This window comes from Miniopterus natalensis, chromosome 2 (genome assembly GCF_054644295.1).
Source record: "Miniopterus natalensis isolate mMinNat1 chromosome 2, mMinNat1.hap1, whole genome shotgun sequence".
NCBI classification, from domain to species: Eukaryota; Metazoa; Chordata; class Mammalia; order Chiroptera; family Miniopteridae; genus Miniopterus; species Miniopterus natalensis.
The window spans coordinates 174470955-174483424 of NC_142082.1; positions in this window are offsets into that span (position 1 = coordinate 174470955).

Sequence of the window (12470 nt, forward strand, 5' to 3'; positions counted from 1 at the left end):
TCCTCAGTGAGGATTAAAAATATATATATAGACATGGTTCCCTGCACTCACAGAACTAGAGAGGGAGACAATAAAACACATGATGACAGGACCATGTGTAAGTGACCTGAGGGACCAGGAAGGCAAGCTCACAGTATTGGAGGGAGACACCCACATACGCTAGAACACAGTGGGACTGGGGCTATCCTTGCCCCTGGTCAGTGTTGGGGGTGAAGGAGACAGGCACCCGTCAGCCCCTCTTATAGAGAGTGACCTTTAAATTGGGCCTCATGGGATGAGATGAATTTCACTGACCTGAGAACAGGGAGGTGCATTCCAGGAGAAGGGGACTGAGTGGACAGACATGGAGGAACAGTGGAGGAACGGCAGCGACTGGCTGCTCCGAGGAGATCAGGCTGTGGAGCGAAGCGAGGGAGACGCTGGAGAAGTCAGCCAGGCCCAGGGCGCCAAGCTGGGCGGCCCTGCCCAGGCTTCCCGCTGCGCTTAATGCCCATTGCGTTTCACTGACTTGAGTGCAGGCTCTCCTGGGAGCCAGTACCTGGCGGAAATCATCCCAGAGAGCAAGCTGCCCCTCTGTTGGCTCAAGGAGGCAAGTCGGCACAGTACCAAGGACCAGGGGCTTGCAGCTCAGCAAGCCCTGCTTGAGCTCCCTGCTCCACGCACGTGTAGCCATGTGACCCAGCTCCTCACCTGCGTGGGTGATGCTGGAGGCTGGGAGCATTCCATGACATGCGGCTAAAGCCCTTGGCACATTGCCTGGCACCCGAAAGCCAGTTCAATGAGTGGAACTAGTTGTTATTCAGGGCTGCCACCAGGGCACAGGGGTAACAGGGTGAGGAAATGTGTACATGAGAAGGTCAGTTGCTCTCCTCGGACCTTCTGTGAAGCGTGCTACAGAGGGGACACCAGCTGCCTGCAGGGCGGCTGAGGGGCATGGGAGCCGTGAATGCTGGCTACCGGCAGTTCTCATCTGCAAGGTCCCTTTACCCTGACAAGCAGGGTGAGGTGCGGAGCAGAAATGTGAGCTTTCCATAGGGGCACCCTGGGGGAGGTGTCACAGCCCATGCCGGAGCTGCAGCTGCAGACAGCTGAGGTGGCCCCAGGAAAACACTCTGAAAAGAGGCTGACCAGCTCCAAGTACCTGACCTCTCAGGCCAGCTGTGTTCTCAGCAGCTGTTCTTCCTCTTCTGCCCACATCCAGCTCACCAGGTGGAACCGGCTTCCCTGCAGACGCAGCTGTGCTCACCCACCCGGGCCCAGCCTGCTGGCTCCCGCCCCGTGCTCTCCCCCTCCGGCTGCGGAGGTGGCAGCCACGCGCTCTCCTCTCGCTTTGCTGTCCTCCTCTCCTAGTCTAGCTAATGAAAGGGAGTTGCCTGTTTCCCTTAGCAGTCGCCCACTCCCTGCCTCTTCCGAGCTCAGTGAGGAATCATATTTATAAAATAATATAAACAACAATAATTTCATTCATTTATTGAATAAAAATTTTAATATAATTTTTTAAATTAAAAAAAAAAAACTAAATATTTATCAGACCTGGAGAGGATATCCAAAACTTATAAGCTATAGAAGAAATCACAAAAGAAAAGATGGGCAAATATAATTACATTTTTAAAAAACTTAAAAGGCAAACAGACTATAAAAAATATTTGCCACAAATAAATTTATCTTTATTCCAAGAAAAATACTGACACCCTAGTAAACTAATAAGCAAAATATACAAATAGAGAAAAAAAGAAAATCAATACAAGAATCCATATAAAAGCATATTCAGTGCCCTGGCTGGTGTGGTTCAGTTGGTTGGAACATCGTCTCATACACCAAAAGGTCATGGGTTTGATCCCCAGTCAGGGCACATACCCAGGCTGCAGGTTTAATCCCCAGTTGTGAGCGCATGCAGGCGGGCAACCAACTGATGTTTCTCTCCCTCCTCTCTAAAATCAATTTGAAAAAAAACAAAGCGCCATAGCTGGTTTGCTTAGTGGTTAGAACATCAGCCCTGGACTGAAGGGTTCCAGGTTCGATTTTGGCCAAGGCCACGTATGTCGGTTGCAGGCTCGATTCTGGTCAGAATCGATGTGTCTCTCTTACATCAATGTTTCTCCCTCTCTTTTTCTCTCTCTCTCTCTCTCTCTCTCTCCATTCCACTGCCTCTGAAAAGCAATAGAAAAAATATCCTCAGGTGAGGATTAAAAAAAAAAAAAAAAAAGCATATTCAACATTTCTAGAATTCAAAGAAATTTTAAAGTAAGCAATGTTACAGATTTTTTTCAAATATAGCTGTCTAAATATTGGTGAAACATATCTCAGATAATTTTGGAATGCTATTGGAAGGTATATTTGGAAACTTAATGACAATATACTTCTAAATATATTAGAGTGTTTATAATTTTTGACTCAATAATCCTTCTTTCTGGGAATCACTCCAAGGAACTAATCAAAATAGACAAAAACTATAGCTGAGATGTTCATTGTATTCTCTATAATAGAAAACATACTAAAAGAAAGAAGGCAAGCTAGTCTTCACTAAGGGGGCAGCTAAGAGGATAAAAGTGCGACCACTGATGGCAGGTTGTGCATCTATTAAAAAGACAGGGACTTCTGCTTCCATCTGTGATAGAATATCAGGGACTAGACTTGCCTACACTCTTCAAAAAATTAGAAACTGGACAAAATATATGAAATATCTATTTTCAGACATTAGACAATACAGGAGTGATCCAGAGAGAAGTAAACTAGAAGAGCTCTATAATTATCAGAAAAAGTGGACTTCAGAACAAGACTATTACTCGGACTAGAGAGTGACATTACATAATGATAAAGTAGTCCACCAAGAAGATATAACAATCCTAAGAATATATGCACCTAACAACAGAGCTTCAAAATACACAAAGCAAAAACTGGTAGAAATTAAAGGAGAAATAGACAAACCCATAATATAATTAGAGATTTCAGCATTCCTCTCCCAGTAATAGATGGTAGACAGATAGTCATCAAGGATATACAAGATCTGAGAAACGCTATCAACCACCTTCCCTTACTGACATTTCTGGATCATTCCACCCAACAACAGAATACAAATTCTTTTCAAGTGCCCCACAGAACAAGGATCATATTCTAGGCCAGGGTTTAGCAAACTACATCCTAAAGGTCAAAGCCCACCTGTTGGCTACTTTTATAAAGAATATTTTATTGGAACACAGCCATTCCCATTCATATTATGAATTTCATACAACAGCAAAGCTGACAGAGATCATATAGCACACAAAGCCTAAAATATTTTCCATATGGCCCTTCAAACAATAAATTTGTCAACCTCCATTCTAGGCCATACACCAAAAACTCAACAAATCTGAAAGAACTGAAATCATATAAATTATGTTCTCTAAGCACAGTGGAATTAAATTATAAACTGATAACAGAAAGATACCTGAAAAATTCACAACTTTGGGAAGTTAAACAATACATTTCTAAGTAATTCACGGGTTAAAGAGGAAGTCAAAAGAAATATTAGAATAGTGACAGAAGGACAGGGGAAGAAATTACTGGGTCACAAGGAAACTCTTTAGGGTGATGGGAAAGTTCTATCTTAATTACAGTGGTGGTTAAGTATATGCATTCATCAAAACTTATCAACTGAACACTTAAAATGAATACATTTTATTTTATGTAAATTATACCAAAATTAACGTTTTTAAAAATTTGAGAACTACATAGCAAGAGGAAAATGTTTATAAGTAAGGGTTAAGTAAAAAGGAAAAAAATAAGTATAGGCCATAATAACAATAGTGTTAATAAAACACAGCTAAATATGTGTAACAGCACAGTCAGAGATGAAAAGTAGAAGCTCAGAAGATTCAAGTCCTTACAGTAAATTTCTTAAATTCACAGTGATTCAGCTTCCTCTTATGCAGAACAGGAATGACAGTATCTATATTATAAAACAGTTGAGAAGATTCAACAAGTTATTAGATGCAAAATGCTAAGAACAGTGCCTATTAACAAACATTCAATGAATGTTAACTATCATAATTAGAACAAATGCACATGAAGAGAAAATAGGAAAGAAAAATAATATAGTAGCTGTGTTCGAATGATGAAATTACGGCACATCGTTTTTCTAATCAAAATGACTGTAAATTATAGCTATGATATTTTATAATTAAAATTTTAAATTAAAAAAACAATAATTGCCACACCTTGCTCCATTGAGTGATTTTTACTGAGAGCCCAAGGCTGCACTTTTTCTTTTCTTTTTTTAAAAGTTCTTATACTTAAAATGTACATTAGTGGGGATTGGTACAACTTTCCTTGAGGGCAATTTATCATGTGTATCAAAAGTCTTTTAAAACAAGTGATATATTTTTGCCAAGCATTCTAACTTTAAGAATTTATTTTGTCTATAAGGATTTATCTCTGAAGATTTTTATTGCAATGGTATTTATACTGGCTTAAAAATTGGTAACAAACTAAATTCTAACAATAATAAACTGAATAATTATGACATAGTCATGACAGGAAATAGTGCACACCCATTAAAAGATAACTTGCAAAAATATTTATTTCTAATAATGTTTACCATATATTGGCAAATAAAAAAGACAATTATAAAACATTATTGTGTGATCCTAATTTAATTTAAATATATATATGTTAAATATTAATAAAGTCACCAAGATGCTAATAGTGATATATCTAATAAAGAAATATGGGTTACCTAACTCTGGAACCTCATTTAATTTCTCTAGACCTCAAAATTGCTAAGCTTTTTTCTTATTTATTTTTTTAAGGGAGATTGGGGAGGCTTTTGTTGGGAGTATAAATTGGTAGAGCCTTTTTTGTAGAAGAATCGCTAAATATCCATGGATTTTTGAATGCACATACGCTTTGACCTAACCATTCCAAACCTAAAAAGTTCTCCTCCAGATAAACTTGCACAAATACGAAAACTTGTGCTTATTAAAACATTCCCTGAAGCACTGACTGAGAGAGCAACAAGCTGGAAACAACACTGAAGGGTTCAGTTGGTGGTATGCAGGTAGGCTGAACAGCCATCTCAGGGCGTGAGTAAAGAAAAATTGAACTTATTTAAAGAAAAGGGGGTTGGGGGCGGGGGATATCCAAAGGGAAGGGCTGCACAGCACCGAGCCAAAGGGTATTGGGTCTAGGTTGGCGGCAAAAATATACTTAGGACAGTGAGACAAGGAAGAGCATATAAGAAGAAACAAGAAAGCCCAGGCAGGGCTGCTCTGGCTCACTGGGAAGTCAGAGAAAAGGGGGCCTCGGGGACAGGTTCAGGGGGTCAGCCTGGGATGAGCTGCTGCTGCTGCTCCCTCATGGGGCCCCTTCGAGGGAAGGAGGGGGAAGGGAATGAAGCTGGGTCCTTTGTCCTGAGCATATTTATCTTTGTCTTGCAGGTAGAAATCTTAGGGGAGGGTCTCAATAGAATATTCATCACTTTTCCAGGTGTGCTCTTTCAGGGTCCAGGTCAGTGCCAGGGCAGGGGGTCATTTAGTCAATGAAGCTGGTCCTGAGGCAACCACAGTGTCACTTGTCTGGTTTTGTGGCTTTTCTGGGGCTACAGCTGAAATACAACTGAGGCCTAGATGGTATCTATAGGAAGGAAAAGGTCAGGGAGGGTCTGAGCCGCTTGACTAGCAATATGCTGGGGAAGGTAAGTTACCTTGGGGGTGAGGTTCTTGTTTTCCCAGTTTTGCCCCTTGCTAAGCATCTGGGGCTTTCTGCCCTTGTGAGTTTCTGTACCTGGCCCATCGTCCTCACTCTGCTCATGTCTGTCTAACAAATACAGATGCTATCAAATAGGGGAGTAAATCAAAGGAAATGAGGCATCCAGGTGTATTAAATGGGATGAGCCAATATGTATTGTTCCATTTATCTTTTAAAAATTAAACGTTTCATTTTTAATTTTATTACACACACACACTTTTCTAGAAAGAAGCATAAGGAACCTCTAGCAGTAGTGACCTCTAAAGAATGGTAACAGTGAGGTGGGGAGAACCTGGAACTTTTACCTTGATCTTAAAGCTTTCTATACCAATTGGCTTTTTAACCATGAAAATATATTAGTTATATAATTTAAAATGAAAGAGAGAATTGTGGAACTACATGATTTTTAAGATTCCTTCCAGCTCTAAAAACTCTGTTAAGTACCTACTATAAATTATCAACATAGCTGATTTGATCGCGCAAAATATCAAATTTATCTCGACAATTTAAAAGTTAACAAATCTCTTATTTGAAATTCAATTAAAGCAGACTCTAGGGAGATGTTTGTTTTTAATTAATAGAAAATAAAATGTAAACTACAAGACTGGGGGATGAATTTAATCTATAACAGGTTTAAACTTTCTGACTGCAAGTAAGAAAGTCATAGCACCCTGAGACTTTATTAGCAAATGCAGGTAACCATTTTACAAATTCAAAGTCAATTCTGTGGACAAAAAGGGGCCACATGCTAACCTGACAAGCTCAAAGGAAGCCTGCGTGGAGGCCTTGCAAACTCAGAGACCTAAAGTAACCACAAAGGATGGTCTGAAATTAAAACTTTTTAACTAAAAGCAGTTTATGGCAGGTAGTCATGTCCTAGGCTAGAATCATCCCTGACAAGTCAATCAATATTTTCTTAACTGAGCCTGTCTATTGTCTTTTGCATCTAAGATAACATACCTTTGGAATGTCAGGGTAACTTCCCTTTTCTGGACCCCTCAGGGCACAACTAATGTGCAGAGACTACAAATCCTCTCATTGTTATTTATATCATATTAATTATTGACTATTAACTATTCTGTACCCACCTATGTAAAAGATGTATATGTCTATCATTTTATTTTTCATCCAACCCCAGAGGTCCCCTGCCCCCCCACTGCTTTGCTTTCTCCCCCCTCCCTAATCTATCACCAATGGATTTCATGTAACCATCTTCTCTTTTGATTGTACTATATAAAATAAGGTTAAAAACTGCCATTCTTTGGAGCATTATCTCAATCCGTTAAGATTTTGCTTCCTTGAAATTGTTGGCAGTTTGGCTCAAATAAACTCACAAAATTCTTTACAGGTTTGAATGTTTCTTATGTCCACAATTCTCAAGCAGGGTAATGTGGAGTGAGTTGGGGTGAGGGAGAAGATCACAAATAATACAAAATTGCAGATAAAACTAGTCAAAAAGAAGACAGAGTGTAAACTGTAGTTACAATTACATTAACTATCCAGAAACACATTTATTGTCTTATAGCCAAAAATAATACAAGTTCCATAGTTGCTTGATGAAAAGCCACCAAAAGGTTAACACGAGAAAATAACCATAGTTGTTTAATGTCTTAGCTGAAATCTTCATATTTTTGAAACATTAAAATAGAACAAAGGACTTCTATTACTATGTAGATCTACATCTACTTCTACATTCCACAGCTGACACAGGTATGAACTGCATGTGTCCACTTATATACAGATTTTTTTCAATAAATATGTACAGTACTATCAATATATTTCTTCTTCCTTTGATTTTCTTATTGTTTTCTTTTCTCTTGCTTACTTTATTGTAAGAATACAGTATAAAATACATATACAAAATGTGTTAAATTGACTATATATGTTATTGGTAAGGCTTCTGGTCAATGAAGGCTCTCAGTAGTTAAATTTTGGGGGAGTCAAAGGTATGGACAAATTTTTGACTACACAGGGGATTAGTGCCCTAACCCCTTATTGTTCAAAGGTCAACTGAACTATGATGGACAATTTGAAATAGACTCACCCTCCTGTCAAAATAACTAGAGAAGCTGGATAAGATACTTGAGAATTTATTTATTTTAAAATATGTCTTTATTGATTTCAGAGAGAGGAAGGGAGAGGGAGAGAGAAACATCAATGACGAGAGAGTCATTGATCGGCTACCTCCTGGGGACCGAGCCCACAACCCGGGTATGTGCCCTGACTGGGAATTGAAGTATCATCTTCTGGATCCTAGGTCCACACTCAACCGCTGAGCCACAACAGCAGGGCAAGAATTTATTGAAGGGCATCAGATAGCTAGCCAGACAACCAGGATTTCAGGAGATCTAGGCAACCCGGAGTTGAGGAAACAAGATTCCAGAGGGAAGGGAAAATTAGAGAACTGAGCCCTACCTTCTCTGTTGCTTTTCCCCTCTGAGTACTTAGTGAATCTTATGCCACCCAGAACCAATCATCTTAGAAGAAGCTGCAAGGCTGATAAGCTAAGCAAAGCTCTGAAGTCTATAAATGCTCGTGCTAGGAAAACAAAGTTGGAGCTCAAGGCCCACCAAGGAGGAGGTCCGGTGAACCTAGGCTTTCCGCTGTATTTTCTGCATGCTCAATGTTGGTTAAGACCTCCCTAACCCTTAGCATGTACTCACGGGCTCTCTTATTTTCTTCTAAGCTGGTTTTATTTTCCATATGGTGTAAGACAGGCGTCAACTTTATTTCTCTAGAGATGATAACCAGTCAAAGGCAGCATCATTTATGAAACTAACTATCCTTCCCCCTCTAAATCAATAGTCTCAGCACTTTTGTCACAGGGCAATTGAAACTATTTCTGGATTCTCTCTTTTATTGCACTGCTGTTTGCATATTCAAACATGTAGTGGACATTTATTATTCTTTTTGACTTTGCAGCATCTAAATCCCCTTCCTGCGTTTGGGGAAATCCCCACCTTATGACTCTCACCCCCAGCTTATGAGCGCACCCCTCACAAAGAAACTGAAGATGCCAGAGCTTTTCTCAGCTTCTCTTAAAGCGAGGATGTGGCCGCAGCCAGCCTCTGAAAGGCCAGTGACCTCTGACTGATGGGCTTCACTTCCTTGTGCAATCCTTCTCTCACTGAGTGGGGTTACTGCAGAAATGATGGTTTTATGCTTTCTAAGGTTGGTCAGGAGTTACTGCAGCTCCTGCCTTGCTTTCTGACTTGGATCAGCACTCACTCTGGGGAAAGCCAACTGCCGTGCCATGAGCACACTCACTCCAGCGGCCCATGGCGGGATCCACGGGGTAAGGAACCGAGGCCTCCTGCCACCTGCTCTCTCTTTAGCCACTGAGGAAACACGTCCTCCAGCCCAGTTAAGCCTTGGATGACTGTGGCCACTTGAGAGACTCTGAGCCAGAACCACTCAGCTAAGTGCTCCTGGATTCCTGACCTACCCATACTGTGTGAGGTATAAATGTTCCCTGTTTAGCCTGCATAGTTTGGGGGCAATTTGTTACACAGCAATAGGTATACATAGGGTATGGCACCTGACCCCAAGTGCTCCATTTATTTTATATTCTTGAGTAAGATTTTACCATTTTCTTTAAACAGGAGCTGTCTTTCTTGTCAAGTTTATTCCTAAGTATTTTATGGGTTTTGTCTCTAATATGAACAAAACTTATTAAAAACTTCTACTTATGTGTTTTTTCAAGATTAGAGCAAGTCTATAATGTTTAGTCTTGTATTTATTCCCTCTCCGTGTGTGTGTGTTCTTCTAACTATAATCTCTTGGGTTTCTGGGATATACAATCATTTCACCAGTGAGAAGAATTTCATAATAAAAGACTTCACTTTTCTAAAATTACTCCATTTCCTTGTCACACGGTTAGTGAGACGCTGTTAAGCAGTATGGGACGACGCTGACAACAGTGGGCATCTCTGCTTCCCGCCTCCTGCTAAAATGGGTTTTAGTGTTTTATTGTTTAGAATGACAGCTGCTTTTAGTTGGGTTTTTTAAGATATAATTTACATATCAGAAAATTCACTCTTTTAAATGTACAGTTTGAACTCTGGCCAGTTTGGCTCAGTGGTTAGAGCATCGGCCCACAGACTGAAGGGTTCTGGGTTCGATTCCAGCCAAGGGCAAGTAACTGGGTTGCAGGCTCGTCCCGGCCCCAGTCGGGGTGCATGTGGGAGGCAACCAATCAATGCGTCTCTCTCACACTGATGTTTCTCTCTCTCTCCCCCCCTTTCACTCTCTCTGAAAAACAATGGAAAAAATATCCTTATCCTCAGGTAAGGCTTAAAAACAAAAGAAAACAATAAATGTAGTTTGATGAGTTTTAACCACCACCAAAATCAAGATCAAGAGCATTCCCATCACTCCCAAAAAGTTCCCTCATACTCTTTTGCATTCTTTTATACCTTTGCTTTAGTTTAAATAAAATACACGCATTTATGATGCAACTCCACTGTTAATATTTGTTCAAGCTCTGTATGAAGAGAGGCCATCTACATTGCTTACCTCCACATTGCCGGCACCTCGCATAATACCTGGCACATACCAGATCTTCAACATTTAACTGAGTTAATAAACGAATTAATGAGCGAACCAATCAACCAACCAACGAATTCGCCCTGGTGCTCAGCCCCAATTCCTTCATGCTCCCTGATACCAAATGCTTTCCTGCCATGATCTCCTGCATTCCCTGACTCCACACTGCCAGGCTACACCTGTGTACCAGGTGAGTAGTGTCCATGGACACGTAATGTCAAAAGGGACAAATTAAAATTAGAAAACAAGGGAACCAGATCCAAAGGTATTCAATTTTAATACTCAATCTGAAGTATAAATTCTGAAGATGCTGTGGAAAGATGGGAACTGATGATAAAATAAGCAGGGGTGGGGAACATCAGGCCTACAAAATCATTTGGTCTGGTCTTGCCAAGGCAACCGTCAGTGGGGCTCAAAATTCAACAAATCCAGGAGCTTTTTTCATAGCTAATTTTTAAGTTGATAATTTTGTATGGCCCGCGAAAGATGTTTCTAAATATCCAATGGCCCTTGGCAGAAAAAGGTTCCCCATCCGTGAATGGGTCAGAAAGGGTGGAAAGAACAGGTGAGAAACAGCAAGGCTGGGAACTGGGTAAGCTGCCCATTTCTTTTACAGGGTGAGCAGTCAGGGATCCTGTCTTAAACGGGCAGAGCTGAGCCACACAACAGCCATCCATTTTCTTCTGCTAGTCTACTGTCTTGTGTTCTGTCTCATAAATTCCCACCATCATCTGCTAAAAAGTATAGCTTCAAACAATGGATCTATTTTGGAGGGCATTCTCATTCTCAGTTCCCTCCAGGTGCAGCACGAGCTACCCACCACTGAGCAGTTAAGATGAAATTTGCAGTTTCAGAACTGGTTGCTTACTTGTTCAGAGCTAGAGAAAAATGTAAAGAAGTTGGGCTGTGAAATGCAGAAAAGTGAAGGAACTCATTTTTTTTATTAAAAAAATAAACAAGAGGGAGTCCCCTTCGAATTGCTAAATGGGATGCTGCCCAATTCGTGACTTGCTTAATAAAGCCAAGTAAGTCTTCAAAAAAATGAAAATTAAAAAAACAAACAAGTTAAAACACATGAAAATGTAATTGCGGGATTTCTGAATGTAATTTGCACCCTTGTATACTTTTTTTAAAAAATATATCTATTGACTACAGAGAGAGGAAGGGAGAGGGGGACAGAAACATCAATAATGAGTCATCATTGATCGCTGCCTCCTGCACCCCCCTCTTGGGGATGGAGTCCACAACCTGGGCATGTGCCCTGACCAGGAATCTAACTGTGCGTGACCTCCTGGATCCTAGGTCTATGCCCAACCGCTGAGCCGCGCCCCGCCGGGCCTAGTACACTTTTTTTTAAAAATGCAAGCACAGAGGCATTTAAAAAAGCTTTGTAGCCCTGACTGGGGTGGCTCCATGGTTAGAGCATCAGCCCGCACACCAAAGGGTGGGGGGTTCAATTCCCAATCAAGGGCACCGACCGAGGTTGGAGGTTCCATCCCCGGGCCAGTCAGGGTGTGCGGGACGCAACCAATCCATGTGATTCTTTCACATCAATGTTTCTCTCTCCCTCCTCTCCACACTCTCTAAAAAAAAAAAAAAAAAATCAAAGGGAAAAATATCCTCGGGCGAGCACTAACATAAAAAAATAAATTAACTACAAAGTTTTTTTAAAAAAAATAAAAAGCTTTGTAAACTACCTTTTGCTTACTAATAACCAACGTAGGTAATTTGGGCGGATGTAAATAAGGCGCCGCCACAATGGGCACGCGCCGACCGCAGGAGGAAGGCTGGGCAAACCCAGAGGGGAAGTTGTGCGACTGAAACGCTTGTGTTCAGGAATTTGGATGGCTATCTGAAAACAAACTCGAAACTCAACTTCCTGGCAATAAGAAAGGGAGTGTTTCGCTGGAAAGGGAGAGGGCGCGGGTGGGCCGAGGGGGCGTAAGGACGGGGTTGGAGGGACAGGGCCGAGGCCGCGCCGCGGAGGCCTCCGGGGACACACCTGGGGCGCGCGCCTTTCCCAACGGACCGGTGTTTCTACGCAGCTGCGAAGTCGCGCCCCCTCGCTCACTCGCAGCCCCACGGGTTTTGCTTTCAAATACCTGCAGGTGCATCCTCCCGCCCCCGTTAAACTGAGTGTGTTTTCTTTTCCGTGCTGGACCGGACTTGACGGCCACGCTCTCCACCTGGCTGACAGCGGA